At 50.0% G+C, this 22,900-nt stretch overlaps 1 protein-coding gene across 2 annotated transcripts in view; it reads left to right on the forward strand.

Annotated features, from left to right (window-relative positions):
* Positions 1-22,900, forward strand: part of CORO2B (coronin 2B) — a 139,802-nt gene that overhangs the window by 44,855 nt on the left and 72,047 nt on the right. The gene's annotated exons all lie outside the window — the stretch shown is intronic.

Raw genomic sequence — 22,900 nt, forward strand, 5'->3', positions numbered from 1 at the left:
AATAGTGTGTAATATAGCATTACGTCTAAAAAACAATGTACCTATCTTAATTGAAAAATACAAAACAAAAAAACTACAATAGTAACATCAAAGATCACTGATCGCAGGGACTTCCCTGGTGGTCCAGTGGTTAGAACTCTGCACTTCCAATGCAGGGAGCAAGGGTTCGATCCCTGGTCGGGGAACTAGGATCCCACATGCTGCACAGCGCAGCCAGAAAATAAAAAATCTTAAAACATGGTCCCTGATCACAGACCACCAAATACAATAATAATGAAAAAGTTTGAAATACTGTGAGAATTACCAAAATGGGACACAGAGACACAAAGTGAGCAAATGCTGTTGGAAAACCGGCGCCGATAGACCTGCTTTGATGCAGGGTTGCCACAGACCTTCAATCTGTAAAACATGCAACATCTGCGAAGCACGGTAAAACGAGGTCTGCCTGCAAGTGGAGTCACTCAGGCAGCCTTGTGTCTGGCTTGTTTCACACAACGTAATGTATTTGAGATTCATCCATGGCGTTGGGGGTGTCAGTAGTTTGCTCCTTTTTATTGCTGTATGGAGGTGCCATAGTGTATCCTCTTGGGGTAATTTAGTTGTCCCCAGCTGTCGTCCAAAAATGCCGTCTAACAGGAAATGCAGTTTGTTTGACTCACATGTAGATCTTTCTGAACTGGCTGCTTTGAAAGTCAAAGGAGACTCATTCTTCAGCAATTTTCTTTTATTTATTTATTTTTTGGCTGCACCGGGTAGCATGCGGGATCCCAATTCCCCGACCAGGGATCGAACCCATGTCCCCTGCATTGGAAGCATGGAGTCCTAACCTCTGGACTGCCAGGGAATTCCCAGCAGTATTTTTTTAGTTACCTACAGCATGCCTCTACCAGGTGCTCAGCGTTCAAGTGTCTACAAGACGCAGACAAGAACCATGATGAAGGAGGTGGCTTGGGCAGGACTGGGACAGCCCACTTAGCCCCTGAAGGAGCAACAATGGAAATGTGGGCCCAGAGGGGCCAGATCTTCTGATTTCTGGTGTTTCAAGAAAAGCAAGAAATCCAGGTTTTTTTATGGGACATATCCTGATTTTTTTAACGTTGGCAACCAAGTCAGAACATTTTGAATCACTGCGCTGGCCCTTGAGCCTCACATATGCGGGCCAGCTTGAGTCTGTGGCTCTTGTGGCTTGTGCTGGCTAAGTGCTGGGGTTGCGGAGAGGAAGGGTTCTTGCCCCAAGGTCATATACTAGTGGGAGAAACCAGACTTGTGGACTGACCTACAAGTGTAGAAGCTACACACTGGGGTAAGGGCTCCGTGAGCCGTGTGAAAAGATGTTTTGAGAAGACAGTACGGTACCTAGTCCCTAGGACTATGAGGAAAGGCTCCCCAGATGAGGTGACCTTGAATGAGTAAGAGTCTGCCCACCAGGAGGGACAGACCATTCGGAAGGCTGAGCATGGGCAGGGGCTGTGGCATGGAAGAGGCTGGACCCTGCAGAGAGTGGCTGGTCAGCGGGTCTGGGCAGGCACTTTGGGCACAGGGGTTGCCTGGGCACAGGGTTCATGATCCATTCCTTTCAAGGACTTGACCCTGAGATGCTGTATTTTCAAACCAGGAAGTTGGCACTGCCCCTGGATTGTTTTGTTCTTGGAACATACTCTACCAAAGGCCTAACTGGCCATTGTCCTGGAAGTCTGGCTGCACCCTTTGGAGGACAAGCTGTGGCCTCATTTCCGGCAGCTTACCGCTTTCCCTGGGAGGCCCAGGGCTCTAGGGCCCTCCGCCCTTCCCCACCAGATATGCTCGACGGATCAAAGATACACAAGGGCCCTGCAAGTTATACCATCAAAGCCCGTTCCTAGGAAGGGTGAAGACCAAATTGTACAAACGTGTAAATAATGGGGAAAAATGGCACCAATCCCCAGGGGGTTGGAATTATGTCATTACGCCTTAAGGATGGAAACACTGACGGGGGGAAGGTTCAGTGCCCCAGAGAAAGTCGAAAAACCTCTCGAGACTACTCCAGACTCATTCATATCCCAGCGCCTTCTCTGGCTGTAGGTAGGGGGCCTGGTGTCATGACTGGTTGAGTTTTGCTCTTTTGCCTCCCCTGGGCCCTTTGGGGAGGAGTGATGTGGACAAAAAGAAGACAGCGGCCTGGATGATACAGATGCAGGACTGCTGGCCGTTGAGTGAGAGGACGAGGTAGCGAGATCTAGCCAGGGCCCCCATGAGAATCACTGCCTTTACAGCAGCAGCTCTTAGTTCTCACTGAGGGGGCCTCTTAAAAGTACAGATGCCCAGATCCCATCATCAACATTCCATCTCCTTGGCTGGGGTGGCCCAGGCATCAATACTTGTGAAAAAAAGACCTCCTCAGGTGAATTTAAGGTGCTGCAAGGGCTGAGAACCACTGCTTCAGAGAGTGGCCTGGAGGTCTGACCAGAGGCTGGGGCCGTATCCCTAGCTTCCCAGCTGCCAGTCTCGCTGTGGGAGTTCAGATTTGAAGAGCAGGTAAGCGGTGCGTATCATCGAGCCCCTCAGCAATTACTCATGAGAGTGGTGAGGGCTCTGAGCACCGGCCCTGGAGCCAGACTCCTGGGTCTAACCTCCAGTCCCACCACTGCTGACTGTGGGACCTTTAGCAAGCGACTTGGCTTCTCTCTGCCTCCATTCCTGCATCTGCAAAATGGGTACAATAATGTCAGCCTAAGAAGGATAATACTAAGTTAATTCACGTAAATTTCTTCTCACAGTGCCTGGCACATAATAAGCACTGAATAAATGTTATTTGTTAAGTTACTTATTAATTTTTATTTTTGCTTGCTTATTTGTTTTACTTTCATTTTGTATATTATTATTTTTTCCCTGTGTGGGTTTCATATGGGGGATCTGGAGATGACTAAGGCACCATCCTAACCCTCAGGGAGTTTAGAGGCAAGATCTGAACACAGGAAAAGCAGTGCACCAGGGTGGAGCACCTTACTCTAAGTGCCCACAAGCACTGTGAAGGGACCCGCAGTGTGGCCGGACCCTAAGAAGAAAGAGCATGTTGGTGGAGAGGGCACAGGAACTGTGTGAGAGAGATGGGTGGGACTCCAGGACACAGAGAGGAGAGGCCAGGAGTCCCCTTGGGCCGTTTTGGGGTTGGGAGGGGGAGGTAACCACGTGCCTGGGACCAGATGAGTCTGGCCGTAGCAGTTAGTGGGAGGAGAGACCCAGAGTGATGGTTTGGTGAGAGGCACCGGGGCAGGTCTGGTCATTGTCTTCAGGGCGGGATGGGATGACGTGAGGAGGAAGTGTGCAGGAGGTAGAGGGGCCTGGACAGACCCCCAGCCCCAGGGGATGACTGGGTGCTGGCCGAAGCCAGGGCGGGGAAGGAAAGGCGGCCCAGGGTGACACTGCCCTCCTCCTGGTGCGGCCGAGCCCTTGTTGTTGGGAACAGAGGCTGTCATCCCCCATGTCCCCCCGACATTCCCCCAGGCCCTCATGTTTTTCACCTCTCAGGCTAACTCGGGGTCTCAACAACCACACAGTTGCTCTGCAGTGATGAGGCCACAGGACAGAAAGGCCCCAAGCGGGCAGGAGCTGTGTCTTATTCATTCACTATTCAATTAACAAGCATTCATTAAGCCTCTACTGTACAAAAGGCCCTGCGGGGGATACAGATATTACAGACCTGGTCCCTGCTCTCCAGAAGCCTATAGTCAAAAAGACATTTGGCCTCTTTGTGCTATGAATCTAAAACAGTAGGCAAAATACGGGTGGGGCTGGGCTAGAAATATAAAGTGTTAGAAGGGAAAGGGGTTGATCCGCCTGGCAGATCTAGAAAGGCTTCCTGGAGGAAGGGGCATTTGCACTGGACCTCAGAGATGGTCTTAGGCGTCTTAGTTATCATTTGCTGAATTGGATCTTGCAGGGGCAGCTTGGTCTCCCTCCATCTGCTTCCCTATCCCACAGGCCCCTGGGCGCCCCCTGCTTACCCACACCACCCAGCCTCCCCCTGTTGGAGGCAACTTGATTTGCTGTGTGTCTGAGATACCACCAGTTCAATGAGGCTCGGTGCCCAGGGAGTTTATTCATCCTCTCCTTTGTACCCCAAATCTCCTCTCCCTGCCCCGAAACTGGAAACCCAGCAGGAAACCTTCTCCAAAGAGTGCCAAGAATCCCACCCACCACCAAAACACAGCAACATCAGTGCTGGAGGGAGGGAGAAGAAGAAAGGGCTGCTTGATTTCGGTGGGCACTTTGCATATATTAGTAATAATGATGATGAACATTCAACAATAATGCTACATTAGCATAATGACCGTATATTGAGTGCCTTCTGTGTGCCAAGCACTCTGCATGTGTTTTCTCATTTAGTTCCCACAATAGGCATCGATGCCCCACAGTCTACTTGTTAAGCACACACCCAGTGGAGCTGGAAGGCCTGGGTTTGAATCCCTGCTGTACCTCTTCCCGAGGTGACCTTGGGCAAGTTACTGAACCCCTGTACCTCAGTTTCCTCTCCTCAATTAGGGGAAGATAATAGTACCCACCTCACTGGGGTGCTATGAGGATGAACTAATATTGTGATATGCTTAGAACTACAGTACCTGGCACACAGCAAGTCCTACACATTGTCAAAAACATTAAAACCTGCAACATATCGCCTTACGCATGTTATAGACAAAGAAACAGGAACTGCTGAGTCGAAGGATTTTACAGTAGCTGCATGTATTGATCACATAGTATGTGTCAGGTGATGATGTAAGCATTTTACATGCATTTTCTCAGTTAATCCTCACATCAAACCCATGAGGAAGCACCACTATTATCTCCACTTGACCTGCAGACAAGGCCCTGAGAAGTAAAGCAACTTATCCGTGACAGTAGCTTGTTAGTGGTAGAAAAGGGCCTCTAACCAGGGTGGGATGCTAACACAAGGACCCCTGTGTCTCCAGCGACAGCTGTGTGATTCACCTCCAGGCAGGACAGGGAGGAATGAATTGGAACTGGGTGGCAGAGGTGCCATGACTTTAACTTGTGTTAGCAGAGGGGAGCCCTGCAGGGAGTGCTGAGTGAGCCATGGGATTGTGCTGGAGAGTACTGTACAATCTTGGTCTTGGTGTTCTGGAAAGTTGTTGCCCCCGGAACTGGGACGCTCTGTAACGAAAAGTTCTAGGGTGGTCAGTGTCCGAGAATAGCATTTAGGTCAGAAACACAGGAGGCTGATTGGAGAGGCTCCATGCATGGCCGCCACAGACAGTTGTGTGTGTTGTGCCCTGCACAAGTGCACCCGGCAAAGGAGCACCTGGGGCTGCAGTCCAGCCCGTGTTCCACTTATCAAGCTGTGGGCTCTAGCCTGGAGCTGTGTCTGCCCAGAAGAAGAGGCATCTTTGTCTATTCTCACCAAAGCACCATACAGACTGGGGTGGTCCTGACTCCGTGGATTTTGTCAATAGAGAAACTGTATCTGCAGAGGTGAGACTGCAGAGGCCAGATGCTGCCAGTGGGTTGGCACACAGGGAACCGGAGTGACCTGGGAGGACTGAAGCAAAGAACCCATCCTGGGCCAGGACTGGGATGCAATGATGTGTGGGAAAAGGTTGAGCACCCAGCAACTTCAAGGGCTTTGTGATGTGCTCATGAAGTGGACGGGGGACCAGCAGAAGGGTCAGTGATGGGAGCAGCCTCGGTGGGGATCGGGTCAGGCGCATTGGGATGGGGCTGAAGAAGATGCTAATTGAGAACTCTTGACCCTGTGACAGTGACCCCAACTCACAGTGGAATCAAGGAGCTTGGGCTCTTGAACCAGCTGTGTGTGTGTATGTGTGTGTGTGTGTGTGTGTGTGTCTGTGTGTGTAACATGAGAGAAAGGAGAAGGTACTTCAGAAACCAAGAACCCCATAAGGACAATGGGAGGGTCCGCTGCCGAAGGCACCCCCACCCTTTAGGACCTGCTCGGCGTCTTTGTTTTGTCACCGCATTGCCATCGTGTTGGAAGGGAAAGGCAGGGTGCTGGTGTTTGCTCATTACCCCCCAGGCACTGTGCCAGATGTTTAACATACATAACCTCATTTTCATCTTCACCTCTCTTCCTCATGGTTTCTGTAGTAATGACAGCATTCAGTGGAATAAAGAAGAAGGGGGGGGATGGGGGAAACCTCTTTTCAAGCCTTACCAGTGTTGCTGGGGAGGTGCCCTGTGTTGTGGTTGTGTAGCAACGGGCAGTATGAATCTGATTATCGCTTTTTTCCCCCAGCGGTCGTCATTATTAACCCCTGAGCTGTGCAACTTTTCCCGCAAGTGCACAGAAGACAGAGGGGGCTGCATCAGACCACCCGGAGGAGCTCCACTGGGAGAGGAGAGAAAACCTGGAAAGGGAATGGAGGGACCTTGGTTTCCTTTGCCTTCTGGCAGGGGTGGGCATGCCAGGCATGAGTGGGGCTGTGTGGTATCCAGGTCTCCTCATAATCTCTAGGTTCTTGGCTGTGGGAGCAGAGCCTCTGAGACATGAAGACCTCATGGAGGCAGGTCACGGGCAATGGCCAAAGACCGAGACATCTGCTACCCCTGCCCTTTCTGCTTCATCTCTATCAGTTGGGATGCTTTTGGCTGTAAGTAACAAAAGTCAATCAAGAATGACTCAAGCTGTAGGCATATTTACGATTTATTGAACAAGAGGCCTGGAGGGAGGAGGTCTAGGGTTGGTTTTGTGGCTCAGCAGTGTCATTAAGAACACAGGCTTTTTCTGTTCTTCTGGTCTGCCTCTTCATCACGTTAGCTTTTGATCCTGGGCTTGTCACCTCATGGGCCCAAGATGGCTGCCACAGCTCCAGGCTTTACATTCTCAAATGCAAACAAAGGCTGGAAGCAGTGTATCAGCCAGTTTGTCAAGAAAGAGTTTTTCTTATGTCTCTCTTCTTTTATTAATGAGAAAAAAACTTTCCCAAAAGCCCCCCCACAAAACTGGGTCATAGGGTCTCTCCTAAGTGTGAGGGATGCTGGGACAGTGAGTATCCCTCCTGTAGTGGAGGTGGGTGGAAAAGGGTGGGGATGGCTGGTATGTAGCCAGTCAGGACAGCTGCCGCACCTCCCTTTTCCAAGCACTTGTCCCGTTGCTCCCAGGGAACACCCAGATGGCAGAGTCATGGAACGGTTAAAGTTGTGCTTGGCTCCCCCCCTCCAGCCCCTCAGAAGCCGGTCACTTACCCGACAGCTGACTATTGACTGTATGTGCAGGACACCCTGAAAGAGACCAAGAGGCTGGAAACTGCCCAGAGGAGTAGGTATTGTGTTTCTCCATTTTTACAGTTGAGAATGCAAGTTCTGAAAAGCTAATGAACTTGTCCAAAGTATGGTACGTCCCTAGTAAGCGGTGGTACTAGGATTTAAACCCAGGTCTGTCTGATTTCAGAGTTCCTGCTCTTTCCAGCCTTCAAAGCTGGCATGGGGGCCCCGCTGACAGCCTTCCTGAGCCTTCTTTCTGCATGTAAAGAGAACAGATCAGACCATGAAGTGTACACCGAGTGCCCACTGGGAGCTGCAGCTAGGAAATGCTGCAGTGCTTAGGAAGGGCGAGTCCCCAGGGACGGGGTGGTCAGAGACCCACTGGAGCCAATTCATTAGCCCCTTGACACCGCCAACCACACCAGAGAAAGCCCTGACACACCCTTGCAAGGGGAGTCGCTTCTCCTGAGCTGCCAGGGACAAGACGCTTCCACTTGCCAGTGTAGACACTTGTCAGTGTAGACTGGTGGCTGGAATGGCTGAGGGCAGCTGCCCTAGGAGGGCCACATGTTGTCCCTCTGCATTGCTGGAGTGAGATCTCTGTTGGTTGCTAGAAACAGATTCTCTCTGTTGACCGTTACTAATGGAAGACAAGAGAGTGACCAGCAGGCAGGCTCCCAGCTCCCAGGGCAGCCACAAGACATGGCATCAGAAGCCTGGGATGACGTTTCAGAGCTACAAGTGCACGGGATCCCCCTGGTTATCTTGTTGTCTGCTCAAGCCTGGCCTCTGTGGTTGTGATGGGAGCTCTCTCACTCTGCCTCCTGCTTCTGAGGCCACTTCTTCATTGTGAAGGGACTCGCAGGCAACCCCGCCCCCACATTGCATAACTCCAGGGGGCGCCCTTCACTTGGTCAAACTGTGCAGTGCACAGCCTTCATGGCTTTACGTGGTGGCCCTGACAACTTGGGTGCGCAAAGAATATACAGAGTCTTTTTTTTTTTTCTTCCATTGAGGCATGGTTGATTTACAATGTGTTAGTTTCAGATGTACAGCAAAGTGATTCAGTTACACACACACACACACACACACACACACACACACACACATATATTCTTTTTCAGATTCTTTTGCATTATAGGTTATTATACTGAATATAGTTCCCTGTGCTATATAGTAGGTCCTCATTGTTTATTTTATATATAGTAGTGTGTAAGAAGGTACAGCTTCTTTATTTTCTCTAAAGCTGATCTGATCCCATTTAGGAGCCCTACCTCGAAGGGTCACAGTGATAAAACACATTCATTCCTGTCCAGTGGAGTTGATCTGATTCAGTGATTTACACAGTCCTGTGATGTAAAGACTCAGCCTCTTTGAGCTAATTTGGCTTCTGCTTGAGTGACTCCAAAGGCTCATCTTTCAGAGCTCCTCCTCTTCCGGCTCTTTTGTAAAATGGCATCTGGGCATGTAGACAGCCAGGATGTCGGGGGAGGGAGACCTCTGGCTCTGCGCCGGTCCTCAGACATGTCCTAGCTGACGTCCACTGAGGTGTGGCTGGTCTGTCCCATCCCAGGGCGTTCTTTGGGTATCTGCCACTGAAGTCTGCTGTGGACAAACTCATGGTCCGTTTTCCCTTGGCCCTGATGGCAGGGTCCATCCCCCCCTGGGCCTTTGTCTCACTATTCATCTTGCCCCAGGCCTGTCTTCCCCACAGCCTCTGCTGCAGTGCGCTTGCCTCTCACCATGGCAAACTCCAGGTGGCCTGTGGCTCTTAGATTTTCCACCTCCTCCTCTGGGATGTGACGGGCCTGACTGCTGGGTTCTCTCCACCAGCCAAGAGCTGAAGGAGGCTCAAGAGTGCGTGCCCGGTTCTCTCTGTCTGACCATTCCCCTTGGCCATCTTAATTCTGAGAGGCCACCTCTTATTTGGCCCAGGACCATCCTGAGTAGTGGTCTCTCTCCTTCTAGAATCCCAGTCAAGAAGCTGGAGAGAAACGCCTCCACCCTCTGCCCTCGACACCACCCTCAACCTATGGGAGCACCACCCTGCTGAGATTCTGGCCCAGAGTATGGAAAATTAGGGCACACTTCTGAACCTGCACTTCCCTCTCTGTTTCCTTCCCATCCTCAGTCTTTCCGTCTGCAAGGAGTGGGCTTTCCCCTCCCTCTGGTGTCTGACCAGGACTTCTCTGCTGTCTGGTCAGCCAGGTGACATCCTTCATTTGCTATCAGGGGGAGATGGGAGTCAAGAAAAGCCTCTCAAGTCTGACTCCGAAGACTGTTGTGTGGCTGCAGATCCCATACTGGATGTCAGAACCTGAATTGTTCAGATTCCTGCTTGAACAGTCGTAACCCTTTCTGGGTGAACAGGTGCCGTTAAGAGGAAGAGAGGGAAGGTCCACGGTTAGAAAGTGCTAAAGAGTAAAAAAAGCACAGCGACATATCCAGAAAGTAAAAATGATGCTCTTCACACTTCTCTCTGCCCTTCTCTCTGTTGCCAACCACAGCCTCACATAGCTCACATTTAAACCCCAAGCCAGTCACCACTGAGTGTGGGTCCCTTCTACTGGGCAGAGCTCTGGAGCTGAGCTGGAGGTCCCCTGGGGACACAACACAGCCACCTAGAAGGAGGCTGTGTCCCTTGTGAGTTTGGGGAGCAGAGGCTGTGCTAGGGGAATTGGCCAAAGATCCAGGAAGAGTCCGCTTTCCTTGCCGGGTCCTAAATTAGCTAGTAGATTCTTTTCACAATGCAGTCAGTGAAAGGTAGAACATCGCGAGACAGTCATCGGTCAGAGGGTTTTTCAAACAAAAGCCACACACACACACACACATCCCTTGGGGACAGTGCAGAGTAATCAATGCAGAGTTTGTCCCTGAGTAAGCTCTGTGCATGTGGCCTGGTGTCTGCTCACTGCCCCCTCTTGTACTCAAGATGATTGACAGTAGCATAAAGGTTTTCAACCTTTCCTTTCTCATTTGAGCACTGAGAGATGGGCTGGCGTCCTCTGTTCTCTACAGAGATAGTGCGGTCCTCCCCTGTTGCCAATTTAGATAAGTTATCTCTTGGGAAGGAGAAGCCCCAAGCCACATTACCCATTCCCCCAGGGATTGTTTAGCAGCCCATCTTCCCTGCATTTCCAGGCAACAGGGAGCCAAGGTCCTGGTCCATGAGGTGGATGGTCTGAGGGTCCCCTGCGTACAGGGACCAACAAGTAGAAGGGCTCCTCTGCAGTGCCCTGGGGAGGCCCATGGGATTCCACCTGTGGGCAGCTCCAATCACCCCCTTTCCTGGGGAGCACACTTGGCACATCGTTTTAGACCATAAACGTACGAGCCCTGCAGTGCCCCAGCTTGGGGACACTCAGGTGATCAGATCCCATCGTGGGAAGGACCCCTGCATGGAGGGTGCACCCACCATGTGCCAGGGGCTGGGCCAGGTGCTCTCAGTATGGGATCCCAGCTCATCCTGAGAATCAGGCAGGGCGTTTCACGGGGGAGGAGCCTTAGGGGTGGCAGCTGGGGCTGGTGTGTCCCCAGCTCACCCTTTAACCTCAACTATCAAACAACTGTTTTTTAAAAAAAACTTGCTTAGCTTCGCCTACCAAGGGACCAGAGGGCCTTGAAGGAGGATGTGAGAAGTAGAGACTGCAGTGGAAAGAGAGTGGGCCTGGGAATCAGCCATCTTGGGCTGAAATCCGCCAGCCCTTATTGAGCAGTTACTCCAGGCCTGGTCTTGTTCTGGACAGTCCAGGAACGCAGAATAAAGCCCTCTAGGAATGCATAGCTCTTTGACTGACTTGCTGTACGGCAGGGCGGCTGTCAAGGGCCAATGACAGGGCCTATACCACTTTGTAAGGTACAAATTGATTTATATAATAATTTTTATAATAACAATAGTAGTTCACAAAGCACTTTCACACACGTTATTATTTCATTGGTGCCTCACAACTGCCCTAGGAAAAAGGTGTGAATTATATCCATTTTACAGATGGACAAACTGAAACTCGGAGAGGTAAAGGGACTTCTGAAAGGTGAGAGCACCAGGGCTTCAAAGGGTACAGCGCCCCTTGCAGTACAGCTCAGGGACTTACTTAGCTTCACATCACCTGGCGACTTGTTAGAAATGCATGTTCCCAGGCCCGCAGACTTCCTGAATCAGAAACTCTGGAGGTGAGGCCTAGTGATCTGTGTTTTAACAAGCCCGTGGGGTGATTCTGATGCACGCAGATTCTGCAGGTTCTCCTTCAGTCCTGGGTGGGGCCTGGGATTCTGCATTTCTAACCAGCTCCCAGATGATGCCAGTGCTACTGGTCCACAGACAGTACACTGAATAACAGGGATCACCTGGGGAGCTTGCTCCAAATGCAGAGTCCCCAGCCCACTCCCAGAGAGTGTGATCCCGCAGGCCTGAAGTGGGGCCCAGGAACCTGAATTTCCACAAACACCCCAGATGATGCCTGGGGCTCACACTCTGAGGATCCCTGCTCTGGAGTTCAAGCTTGCAGGCATCCACCCCAGCCTCATTTTCAAAGGTTTTCCTCCTCCACTCCCCACCTCCACTGGCCCTGAACCACCCATCTGATCTCCTGCCAAACTGTGGGTTAAGGGGTGCGAGTGGGAGGCCATCCCTGAGCCAGTGGGGCCCTCGGTTCCTCAAAATAGGTCAGGAGTCTGGCACAGACCAGGCGCAGTGGCTGCAAATAGAAACCATCTGTTGGGCCTGTGCTTTGGGCTCCACCGCCCCCTCCCTCCCTGGGCAGAGGAATACAGAACTCAGAATCCCAGTAGAAGGCGGGTACTTCCCTGGGTGGGGCCTGCCCACCCCAGACAGTTCCCCCAGGTCTACCTGCAGAGGAGAGGTGGCAGCACCATGTCCTGTCCCCTCACCCCCCATCCCTTTATCCCCTGCCCTTCCACAAGGAGGCTTGCAGGGTGGCTTGGTCATCAGGTGACCTTGCTGTGTGACCTTGGACAAGTCACTTCCTCTTTCTGGGCCTAAGTCTGTGAAATAAAAGGCTAGATTTTAGTGGACCCAAGGGTCCTCTGCTGCGCTGGCAGGCTATGGTTCTATGAAAGCCTTTTTGTGTTAGGACCACATGTAAGAGAAGTTGGGCCCGTAGGGAGGAACATATTTCCTTCTCCTTGCTTTCTGCCCAGGTGGGATCTTACACGTTGGGATCTGGTCCTGCAGATCCCTACAAGGGGATGGGCAAGGTTTATGATGTGGGAGGGCCAAGGGAGTTTTTAGAGGCTTTAAGGGGAAGTGACAGGGTCACTCTTCCTTCTTCCTGTCCTCTTATTCCTTTACTCATTCACATATTTAGTAAACATTCATCAATACTTTATTAAGCCTAACGGTAAGGCCTGGAAAAATGGAGAAGAATGAGACATAGTTGCTGCCCTCACTAACATCCGGTGCGACTGGGCAGCAAACATGTAAAGTAAGAGACCCTGGTGTCAGGTCGGAGTTCAGATCCCAGTTACTCCACTTAAGTGACTTTGAACAAGCCCAGTTTCATCTGTAAATGGGGATAATAGTTGTATCTTTACCTCGGGGTTATTATAAGGATTACAGGATGTAATGAATGTAAAATATTTGGGTCACAGTAAGCGCTTAATAAATGTAGGCTATTGTTACTAGCGTGATGAGCCAGAAAAAGGGAACACAGGACAGAATCTGGGGACTTCAGAATCTGGCATCTGCCCAGCTCAGGAGCCATCTCAGGGGAGATGGGAAGCTTTCCTGAAGAGCTTGGAGCAGAGGAGGCTGGAAGCCTTCTCACGTGTCCAGTCCTGCTCAGCAGAACAGGAAAGGCTGCAGGGATTCAGGGCAGAAGCCTGCTGCAGGAATAGACTCCATATCTGGCTGGACTTGCGTCGGGTGATGGGCAGAGTGCAGCATCCATGGGTGCCAGATCTGAATCCTCCATCTGCAGTCTGTTGAGAAGGTGCCATCCCAGCCGTGTTCATTCGTGCCTGACTTTGATCTACTCCCTGATGGTGTAAGGGAGGCAAGATGGAACATGACAGAGGGGAGGAATCCCCATTTCATGGTTGAGAAGACTGAGGGGCTTGCCCAAGAGGCTCTGTGAGTTGGCGTGGAACCTAAGAATTACACATCTGCTAAGGATGGAGAGAGAGTCAGTGGGGTGACTCCAGATCCTGACCTTCTGTGGTCCCTGTGCATCCCAGCCAGGAGCTCCCCGGTGTGGACGTTGAGTTGGATTCTTTTCCTCTAGGATGTGACTTTGGGGGGCTAATTGATATTCTACCAGCGCCATGCAATAGAACTGTCTGCAATGATGGAAATGATTTGTAATCTGTGCTGTTCAATATGGTAGTGGGTCAGTGGGTCAGCTTCCTCCATCCTGCATCCCTGCTGAGATCAGCTGTGCCACGGAGTACAGGGACTTCAGAGGCAGACCCTCGAGGGACTCCTGGATCCCTGGAGGCCCAAACCCAGCGGATTCTGCAGTCAGAGAGCATTTAAGCGAGAACACTTGTGGTCCAGCTTCTTCATGCTGGGTATTTCTTTTTTCTTTTTTTTGTTTTTTGTGGTACGCGGGCTTCTCACTGTTGTGGCCTCTCCCGTTGCGGAGCACAGGCTCCGGACGCACAGGCTCAGCGGCCACGGCTCACGGGCCCAGCCACTCCGCGGCATGTGGGATCCTCCCGGACCGGGACACGAACCCGCATCCCCCGCATCGGCAGGCGGACTCCCAACCTCTGTGCCACCAGGGAAGCCCATGCTGGGTATTTCTTGAATGGCTACAAGATCTTCTCAGAAGTCCTGGTAGCCAGTGAGAACCCAGTAAGACCATTACATGGCAGAGCTAGAGGGTGGGCCATCTGGCCCAAATACCTCCTGTGAGAGAAGAAGGAGGGATCTGCCTGAGGGTCTTAGTGAGTTAGTGGCTGAGCCAGCTGGAACGTGGGTTTCTGGCACCTTTCCTCACACCAGAGGTTCTCAAATTGGGTTCCACGGTGCAGTCCCAGGACCACTGCTTGAAGGTACTCCCAGTTTCCTGCTAAATTTGAATGCAAACATCTCCAACTTTGCCCATTTTACATTTTGGAGTTCTGAGTAATATTTTATTTAGAGAAAGTGTTCTGCTAAAAAGATCCTAGCCTTTCATTTCACAGAGGAGGAAACTGAAGTGAAGAGTCCGTCAGTAATTACTGCCTGACCTGATGCGCTTCTCAAGACCCCAGGCTGATCCACTTCTGCTCCCTTCAGTTTGGGAACATGCGCTGTATCGCTCCCATGTGTCCAGCCCTGGGCTCTGGAAAGCAGGGCTGACTCAGAGTTGGAGGAGGACCAGTTGACCAGCGGTCGCTCGTGAACCCAGAATGTTGTGGGAGAATTCACTGGAGATATTGATGATAGTATCTGTCGTTCGGCACACTTTTTGCAAAGCCCCTGTCCCCAGTGTTCTCATGTCCCATCCTGATAGGGATTCCAAGGCATAGGTGTGGCTGATACCCACATTTCACCAAAAAGGACACCAAGCCTAGAGAAAGAAGATGCCTTATCCCAGGTCACACAGGTAGTGAACCAAACAAGACTAGAAATGTCAGCCTTTCTCTGATAGCACGTGGACAGGGAGTGGCTCTCCCACAGATCCTGGCGGGCTGCCCCATGAGAACAAGTGTCCAGTGTCCACCAGGGCAGATCCTGAGGCCTCCTGGGCTCCCCAGCTGACAGCTCTCCCCAAGGATGTAGCCATGAGCTCCGCCCGTCCCCTGAGTCAGAGACGGGAACAAAAACTGCCCTCGTACATTTTTTTGTGTTCCGGTTACAGGACTGAGTTTTAGCCATCCTCATCTAGAAAGTGCACCCGCTGGCCACAATAAATCATTTTTAGGATTGGAGGACAGGATACAATTTGTCTCCACCTGGAGTGTACACAGAGATTATCTCAGAGGAGAAAAAAGCCTGCTTCCATTTCTTGAGAGGCTATAAGGGCCGTCCAGCTGCAAAATGAACACTTCCTCCTTCCAGGCCCTCCCCCTCTCAGAGGGAGACCAGGATAGCCCTGGGCCCAGGGAGAGGCCGCCAGGGAGCAGGCCCAGCAGCCACGCACATCTGGAGGCCAGAGCCTTTCCCTCGCTCTTCCTGACCCTCAGCCCAGCTCAGCCCCCTCCTTCTCCTGCCAGAGCTTGGCCCTCCCCAAGTAAACACTTAATTGAGGTCAGAGTCTTTCCCTTATAGGAGAAGAGGGGAGGGTAGAACTAGTGTGTGATGAGCACGCCCTCCCCACCCCACCTCCGTGCCAGACACCTTGCCAGGCATTTAGCATTTGGTCACTTCATTGCATCCAGTGAGCTGGATAACGTTATTCGAATTTTACAGGTAAAGAAACTGATGCTCAGAGAAGTTGAGTAACTAGTCTGAAGTCACACAGCTAGCAAATAACAGCCAAGATAGAAACCTTTGGATTCTTTCTGACTCCTCCAAACCCTGCTTCCTATACAGTTTCTTTACACTTTTGTGTAGTGCCCTGCACTGTATGGAACAAGTAGGGAGGAGTAAGAGCTTGGGTGGAGAGGCTGGAAGAGGAGAGATGTGTACTATGTTGGAAAGAACAGTAAACTAAGAGTCAGAATTTCCTTTTTTTTTTTTTTAGCTTTTTATCCAAATATCTCATTTAATTCTTAATTACAACTTATTGGGCAGTTAACATAATTGTTTCCATCTTATAGCTACAGAAGCAGAGATTTAGATCAGTTTAGAAATTTGACCAGAGGGACTTTGCCATTAAGTGGTAGAACAAGGACCTGAGGCCACCCAAGTCTTTTTTGTTTGGTTTGGTTTTTCAACATTATTTTATTTATTTTATCATTTACTTTTTACTTTTTTATTTTTTAATTTTCATTTATTTATTTAATACAGCAGGTTCTTATTAGTTACCTATTTTATAAATATTAGTATATGTATGTCAATCCTAACCTCCCAAATCATCCCCGCCCACCCCACCACTTGGTGTCCATACGTTTGTTCTCTACATCTGTGTCTCTATTTCTGCCTTGCAAACCGGTTCATCTGTACCATTCTTCTAGATTCCACGTATATGAGTTAATATACGATACTTATTTTTCTCTTTCTGACTTACTTCACTCTGTGTGACAGTCTCTAGGTCCTTCCACATCTCTACAAATGACCCAGTTTTGTTCCTTTTTATGGCTGAGTAATATTCCATTGTACATATGTACCATATCTTCTTTATCCATTCATCTGTCGATGGACACTTAAGTTGCTTCCATGACCTGGCTATTGTAAATAGTGCTACAATGAACATTGGGCTGCATGTGTCTTTTTGAATTATGGTTTTCTCTGGGTATATGCCCAGTAGTGGGATTGCTGGGTCATATGGTAATTCGAGTTTTAGTTTTTTAAGGAACCTCCATACTGTTCTCCATAGTGGCTGTATCAATTTACATTCCCACCAACAGTGCAAGAGGGTTCCCTCTTCTCCACACCCTCTCCAGCATTTATTGTTTGTAGATTTTCTGATGATGCCCATTCTAACTGGTGTGAGGTGATACCTCATTGTAGTTTTGATTTGCATTTCTCTAATAATTAGTAATGTTGAGCAGATGTTCATGTGCTTCTTGGCCATCTGTATATCTTCTTTGGAGAAATGTCTATTTAGGTCTTCTGCCCATTTTTGGATTGGGTTGTTTGTTTTTTTGATATTGAGCTGCATGAGCTGTTGGTACATTTTGGAGATTAATCCTTTGTTAGTTGCTTCATTTGCAAATATTTTCTCCCATTCTGAGGGTTGTCTTTCGTCTTGTTTATAGTTTCCTTTGCTGTGCAAAAACTTTTAAGTTTCATTAGGTCCCATTTGTTTATTTTTGTTTTTATTTCCATTTCTCTAGGAGGTGGGTACAAAAAGATCTTACTGTGATTTATGTCAAAGAGTGTTCTTCCTGTGTTTTCTTCTATGAATTTTATAGTGTCTGGTCTTACATTTAGGTCTTTAATTTTGAGTTTGTTTTTGTGTATGGTGTTAGGGAGTGTTGTAATCTCATTCTTTTACATGTAGCTGTCCAGTTTTCCCAGCACCACTTATTGAAGAGACTCTTTTCTCCATTCTGTATCCTTGCCTCCTTTGTCATAGATTAGTTGACCATAGGTGCATGGGTTTTTCTCTGGACTTTATATCCTGTTCCACTGATCTATATTTGTTTTTGTGCCGGTACCATATTGTCTTGATTACTGTAGCTTTGTAGTATAGTCTGAAGTCAAGGGAGTCTGATTCCTCCAGCTCTGTTTTTTTCCCTCAAGATTGCTTTGGCTATTCAGGGTCTTTTGTGTCTCCATACAAATTTTAAGATTTTTTTGTTCTAGTTCTGTAAAAAATGCCATTGGTAGTTTGATAGGGATTGCATTGAATCTGTAGATTGCTTTCACCCAAGTCTTTTGAAGAGTCAGGACGTCTTGACTGAGGTCTTGTCTCTGCCACTTTCACCGCTTGTGACTTTGGGCCAGTCTCTCAACCTCTCCGAGCCTCAAATTAGTCACATATGTACCAAATATTTTCAATGGGACTGTAGTATCTGTCCAGCTCTGTGCACTGGACAGCTGCGGCTGGGGGCAAATGAGGTGATGTTGAGGTGGCAGCTGGGGAGCGTCATGGAATTGGTCACCTTGCTGATACTGTGCTGTCAGTGGTAAGGGACTCATTAAGCCCCAGCCTGAAGGGTGTACTGAGTTCAAGGGGCCTTGGCATCCCGGTGACAAGGAGGCCAGAGGAGATGAGGCTGAGTGACCGCAAGGACAAACACTACAAGGAAGGGCTTGGGCCCAGAAGCCCTAATGGGGTGAGAGTAATGACCATGCCCTCATCCTGCGGCCAGGAGTGGGGTATCAGCTCAAAACTCAAAACTTCAGTAAACTGAAGTCACAGCCCTGGGGTGAGGTTCACCCTGTCGCCTCCAAGGAACTGGGAAGTTGTGCCTGAACTTGACCCTTGCCCTCCCAGCATACCAAGAGAGTATTCAACCAGGGTCACTGGGAGGCTCCTATAGACAGGAATCCAGCGCCAGGCCTGGGGTGGAGGGCGGCTGTGCAGGGGCCAGTAGGAGTTGGATGATCGCCTAACTTACAATCTAGTAACGGGACAGAGAAAACATACGTACCTTGAAATAAGTGACCGTGCAGTAATCAGCAATGTGGGAGGGCCTAGGGGGATATGGCAATTGCCATGAGAGCCGTTGTCCTTCCTTGTCACAGCAACGCAGCCGGGGAGGCGTTACGATCCCTGTTTTACAGAGAAGAAATGTCGCTGGCCAGGGTGTCCTGTTTGTTGCTCTCTGACCCCAGCACGCCTCTCTTTGCAACACAATGTTTTTAATAAAGTAGAGGAACTGTATTATTTGGGGGCTGGAAGGCCATCTAGTCTCATCTGTTGTTCCACACTGCCCTTAACCCAGAGATCATCCACCTCAATCTTGAACCCTTCCAGGGATGGGAAGCTCATTACCTATCATGATAACTTCCTTTTCCATCTCAGGCAGCTCTAACCATTAAGAAAGTCCTTTCTTTTAGGGAGCTCCAATGTGTCTCAGTCTTGTGCTGATTGCTCCTGTAAGGTTCATAGAGAGTGTCCTACCCTCACTAGAACTAGCAGGGAGGAATCCACCAGGATCTGGGCTGAGCTTGAGGGCAAGGGGCAAAGGGCCAGATTTTCAGGTGACCTCTTGGCTGCCACACTGATTTCCCTGTGAGGTCTGGGTGGCTCTTTCAGTCCCAGCCTCAGCGTGGCCTCCTCTCTCTGCAGAATAGGGAGGAGGCTTTTCTGTTCCCTGCCTGCACACCCGTGCATCTGACCTCAGAATGAAGTCAGCCCCTTGGTAAGCACAGGAGGAAAGGTCAGAACTCTGGGGCCTCCAGATGCTCCACTTTGGCCCACAGTGTGTGCCGGTGCCTGATCTGACCTCCCAGGTCCTCTAGCTGTCTGTCCACCACCCTCCAGAGCAAACACTCGGCACTGGCCAGCTGGCCCTCTCACTGCCGCCAGCCAGGCCAGGTACATGTTCACAAGTTCCCTCTGTCCCTTCTTCCCTATCCTCGCCCTGCCCGAGCCAGGGATTAACAACAGGGGCATCTTTAATGTGAATTGAATCAAGGCTTTACATCTGACTCCTAAAGTTTATAGGGAATCCAGGAATAACTTTGAAGAGACCACAAAGCAACATGAGACAAATCGCTAGAACATTTTCTTTTTTTACTTTATTTTTGGCTGTGTTGGGTCTTCGTTGCTGCACGCGGGCTTTCTCTAGTTGCAGTGAGCGGGGGCTACTCTTCGTTGCGGTGCACGAGCTTCTCGTTGCGGTGGCTTCTCTTGTTGCGGAGCGCGGGCTCTAGGCACGCGGGCTCAGTAGTTGTGGCTCGCGGGCTCTAGAGAACAGGCTCAGGAGTTGTGGCACGTGGGCTTAGCTGCTCCGCGGCATGTGGGATCTTCCCAGACCAGGGCTCGAACCCGTGTCCCCTGCATTGGCAGGCGGATTCTTAACCACTGCACCACCAGGGAAGCCCCTAGAACATTTTCTAAGACAACTGATTTGATGTCTTTAAGAAGTCAGTGTCACTAAAAAAAAAAAGTGATGGGAGTGTTCTAGATTTAAAGGAGTCAAAAGAGAGATCACAACCAAATGAAATACATGGGAGCAACACTGCTCCCAATCCTGGTTCAAAATATGGAATAGCTGTAAAAGGCATTTTGAAGAATTTTGAATATTGGCTGGGTATTAGACAGTATTGAAGAATTGTTGTTAATTTTCTTAGAGGTGGTAATAGTGATGTGCTCATGTAGGAAATCGTCCTCCTTTGTAGGAAATGTGTGCTGACATAATAAAGGGGCAGGAGTCATCATGTTGGCAACTTCCTTTCAAACAATTCCACAAAACTAAAAAAACCGAAAGAAGTAGGTACATAAAGGAACGTGTCAACATGTTAATGATGATGAACCCAGGTGGTGGGTGATTATTGTACCACGCTCTCAACTATTTTTGCATTTTGAAGTATTTTATAATAAGAAGTTGGAGAGAACATAATATGGTCTGCAGAGTCAGAACAGGTTCCAGTGAATCCTGTGCGTGCTCACTGTCTGAACTTGGGCTGGGTCTGTTTCCCACCCTCTGCAACAGGACAGTCATAGTTCCCACCTCGCAGGGGTTGTGCACAGTGCCCGGTGCTCTGTCAGTGTCCCGTGCTGGCAGATGGCCCCTCCTCCATGAAGCCCACCCTGTCCCCCCCTTCCCTGACCTCTCACTACCATAAACTTGTCAAGCATCCATTTCGTCTCCTCCGTTGGCTTGTAAGATATTTGAAAGTGGAGTCCGTGTCTGATGCTTTCCAGACACCTCTCAGTAGACTGGGCCCACGGGAGCAGCAGTGATACATTTTTGTTTGTTTGTTTGTTTTTGCGGTACACGGGCCTCTCACTGCTGTGGCCTCTCCCGTTGCGGAGCACAGGCTCCGGACGCGCAGGCTCAGCGGCCATGGCTCACGGGCCCAGCCGCTCCGCGGCATGTGGGATCCTCCCGGACCGGGGCACGATCCCGTGTCCTCCGCATCGCATCGGCAGGCGGACTCTCAACGACTGCGCCACCAGGGAGGCCCAGCAGTGATATCTTATCTTGAATGAGACCTTGTACCTACATATTTCATTTTGACTCTTAAAGTAACCAGATAAAGTCAGGAATTATGGGTCTCATTTTAGAATATCTCAGGGAGGCAAAGTGTCTTTCCAAGGCTAGTAGGAGTTAGAATGGGGAGTGAAAACCCAGGACTGCAGACTCCCGGTCCAGCGCTCTGCCAGGCATGCTCACTGTGGCTTCAAGAGGGGTGAAGCTGCAGGCCCAGTGATAAGGGCCCCCTCGCCTCCTTCCCCCAGCCCTTCCAAAGGTCCAGCGGAGAGGTCAGCCTCAGCCTACCAGCCAATGGGGAGAGGCCAGCGCCGGGCTTGCTGAGAGACGCTCTCTGTTTTTCCTAGGATGCAGGCTGGGGCTGATCCCCACAGAGTTCTCTCTGCTGGACCTTTGAGAGGGCAGTCAGATTCAAGTCAGGCCCTGAAGGCTAAGGTTGGGCTGGACAGAGAAGAGAGCGAAGGCATTCCAGGCCAGAACTGCACCAACAAGGAAAAAGAGGTTGGAATGAGCAGGCTCACCACCTCCTTTGTCTTCAGGGGGAACTGTGGAATCTAGAATATTCTACCTGAAAGAGACAGAGTGATCTCCAATACTCCCATATCAGACAGAACTTCTGCCGGGACCATGTACCACCGAGACTATATTTTTCATGCTGTATTTTTCTTTGAATTAATTCATTATTTTTAAACTTAGCTTTCTTAGCGCTAATACCTGTGAAATCATGGACTTGGCATGCAAGTTATATTTTTTCTAATGCAAATTAAAAATAAATATGTAACTACTAAAATTTAAAACTTCATCTCTGTACCATGTAAAGGAACCATGAGTGACCACCTGGGACCACACTCGGGGCATCACTGATATAATCCTGCTGAGGAATCTGTCAGAAGAGGATAGTCTCAGGTCACACAGCCAGAAATGACCAACCAGGCTCCCATCCAGTGCATTTGCCTCTCCAGCGGGACTTTGTTCTGAACAGTCTTGGGCAGAACTCGGCAGAGAGGGGAGAAGGCAGGAGGAAAAGGGGTACAGAGTGGGCAGAGGCTGGGAGGTGGGGAGGAGTGGAGAGTAGGGCGGCTGGCCCTGCGGCGTGGAGAGTGGCCTGGGGGATTGGAGAAGGTGGGTGGAGGCCCAGAGAGCTGGCCGGAAGAGGGCTTGCCTGAAGAACCCCAGGGATTCTCCTCATTGGATCTGAACATCTTCCTTCAATACAGAGGCCTTTGTGGCTGAGCTCCTGGCTTTATTTAAATCAGATGCAAAGTTTTGTTTTCAGTCAAATTCCCAGGGTTGGTTTCCTGATTCTGTGGTGGTATTTCCTTTTGTTTTCCGCCCCTTGGAAATTTCATCTGAAGAAATTTCTGTCCTGAGATGGGGTGGGAGACTCAAGGCATATCAGGAGATTTGGCAGGAAGGGGAGAGGATGGATAATGGCAAAGTCGGGCCAGAAGGATGTTCATTTAATAAAGCGCTTATTGAGCGCCTACTGAATGCCAGGCCCCGGCTGGGAACTTGCCATTGCTCATTGAGCTTGGATGCGTGTCTGCCAGGAGAGCACCTACTTGAGCTCCATCTGCCATGGCGCCCATTCGTAGGGCTTCCCCATAGGAGGTGCCATCCTACAACAAAGCTGAACTCCACGGTGGGCTGCCCATTCTGTCCTCCACACACCCCCACATGCACATCTGTGTATCTGTGTTCTCCACTGTGCACAGCATGGGACACTCATGCAGTAGGTTGGACCCTGTGTCATGGTTGGTGGGTGGTGAGGGGTAGAGAGGGGTACCCTCTAGAACAGGGGCTCTCAAACCTCGGCGTATTTCTGTCTCACTCTGGGGCAGGGAAGCTGGATTAAAATGCCTCTTTCTGGGCCCCATTCCCAAAATATTGGATTTAGTAGGTCTGGATTGGGAGCCAGGAATCAACATTTCTAACAAATGATGTAGGAGGCTGAGAAACCTCCCCCATCCCGGATGATTTTGATACAGGTGATCTGTGGGCCACACACTGAGAAACCTTGCTCCAAAGG

The sequence above is a fragment of the Monodon monoceros genome, unplaced genomic scaffold (assembly GCF_005190385.1).
Source record: "Monodon monoceros isolate NGI ecotype Baffin Bay Population unplaced genomic scaffold, NGI_Narwhal_1 Super_Scaffold_21, whole genome shotgun sequence".
Taxonomy (NCBI): domain Eukaryota; kingdom Metazoa; phylum Chordata; class Mammalia; order Artiodactyla; family Monodontidae; genus Monodon; species Monodon monoceros.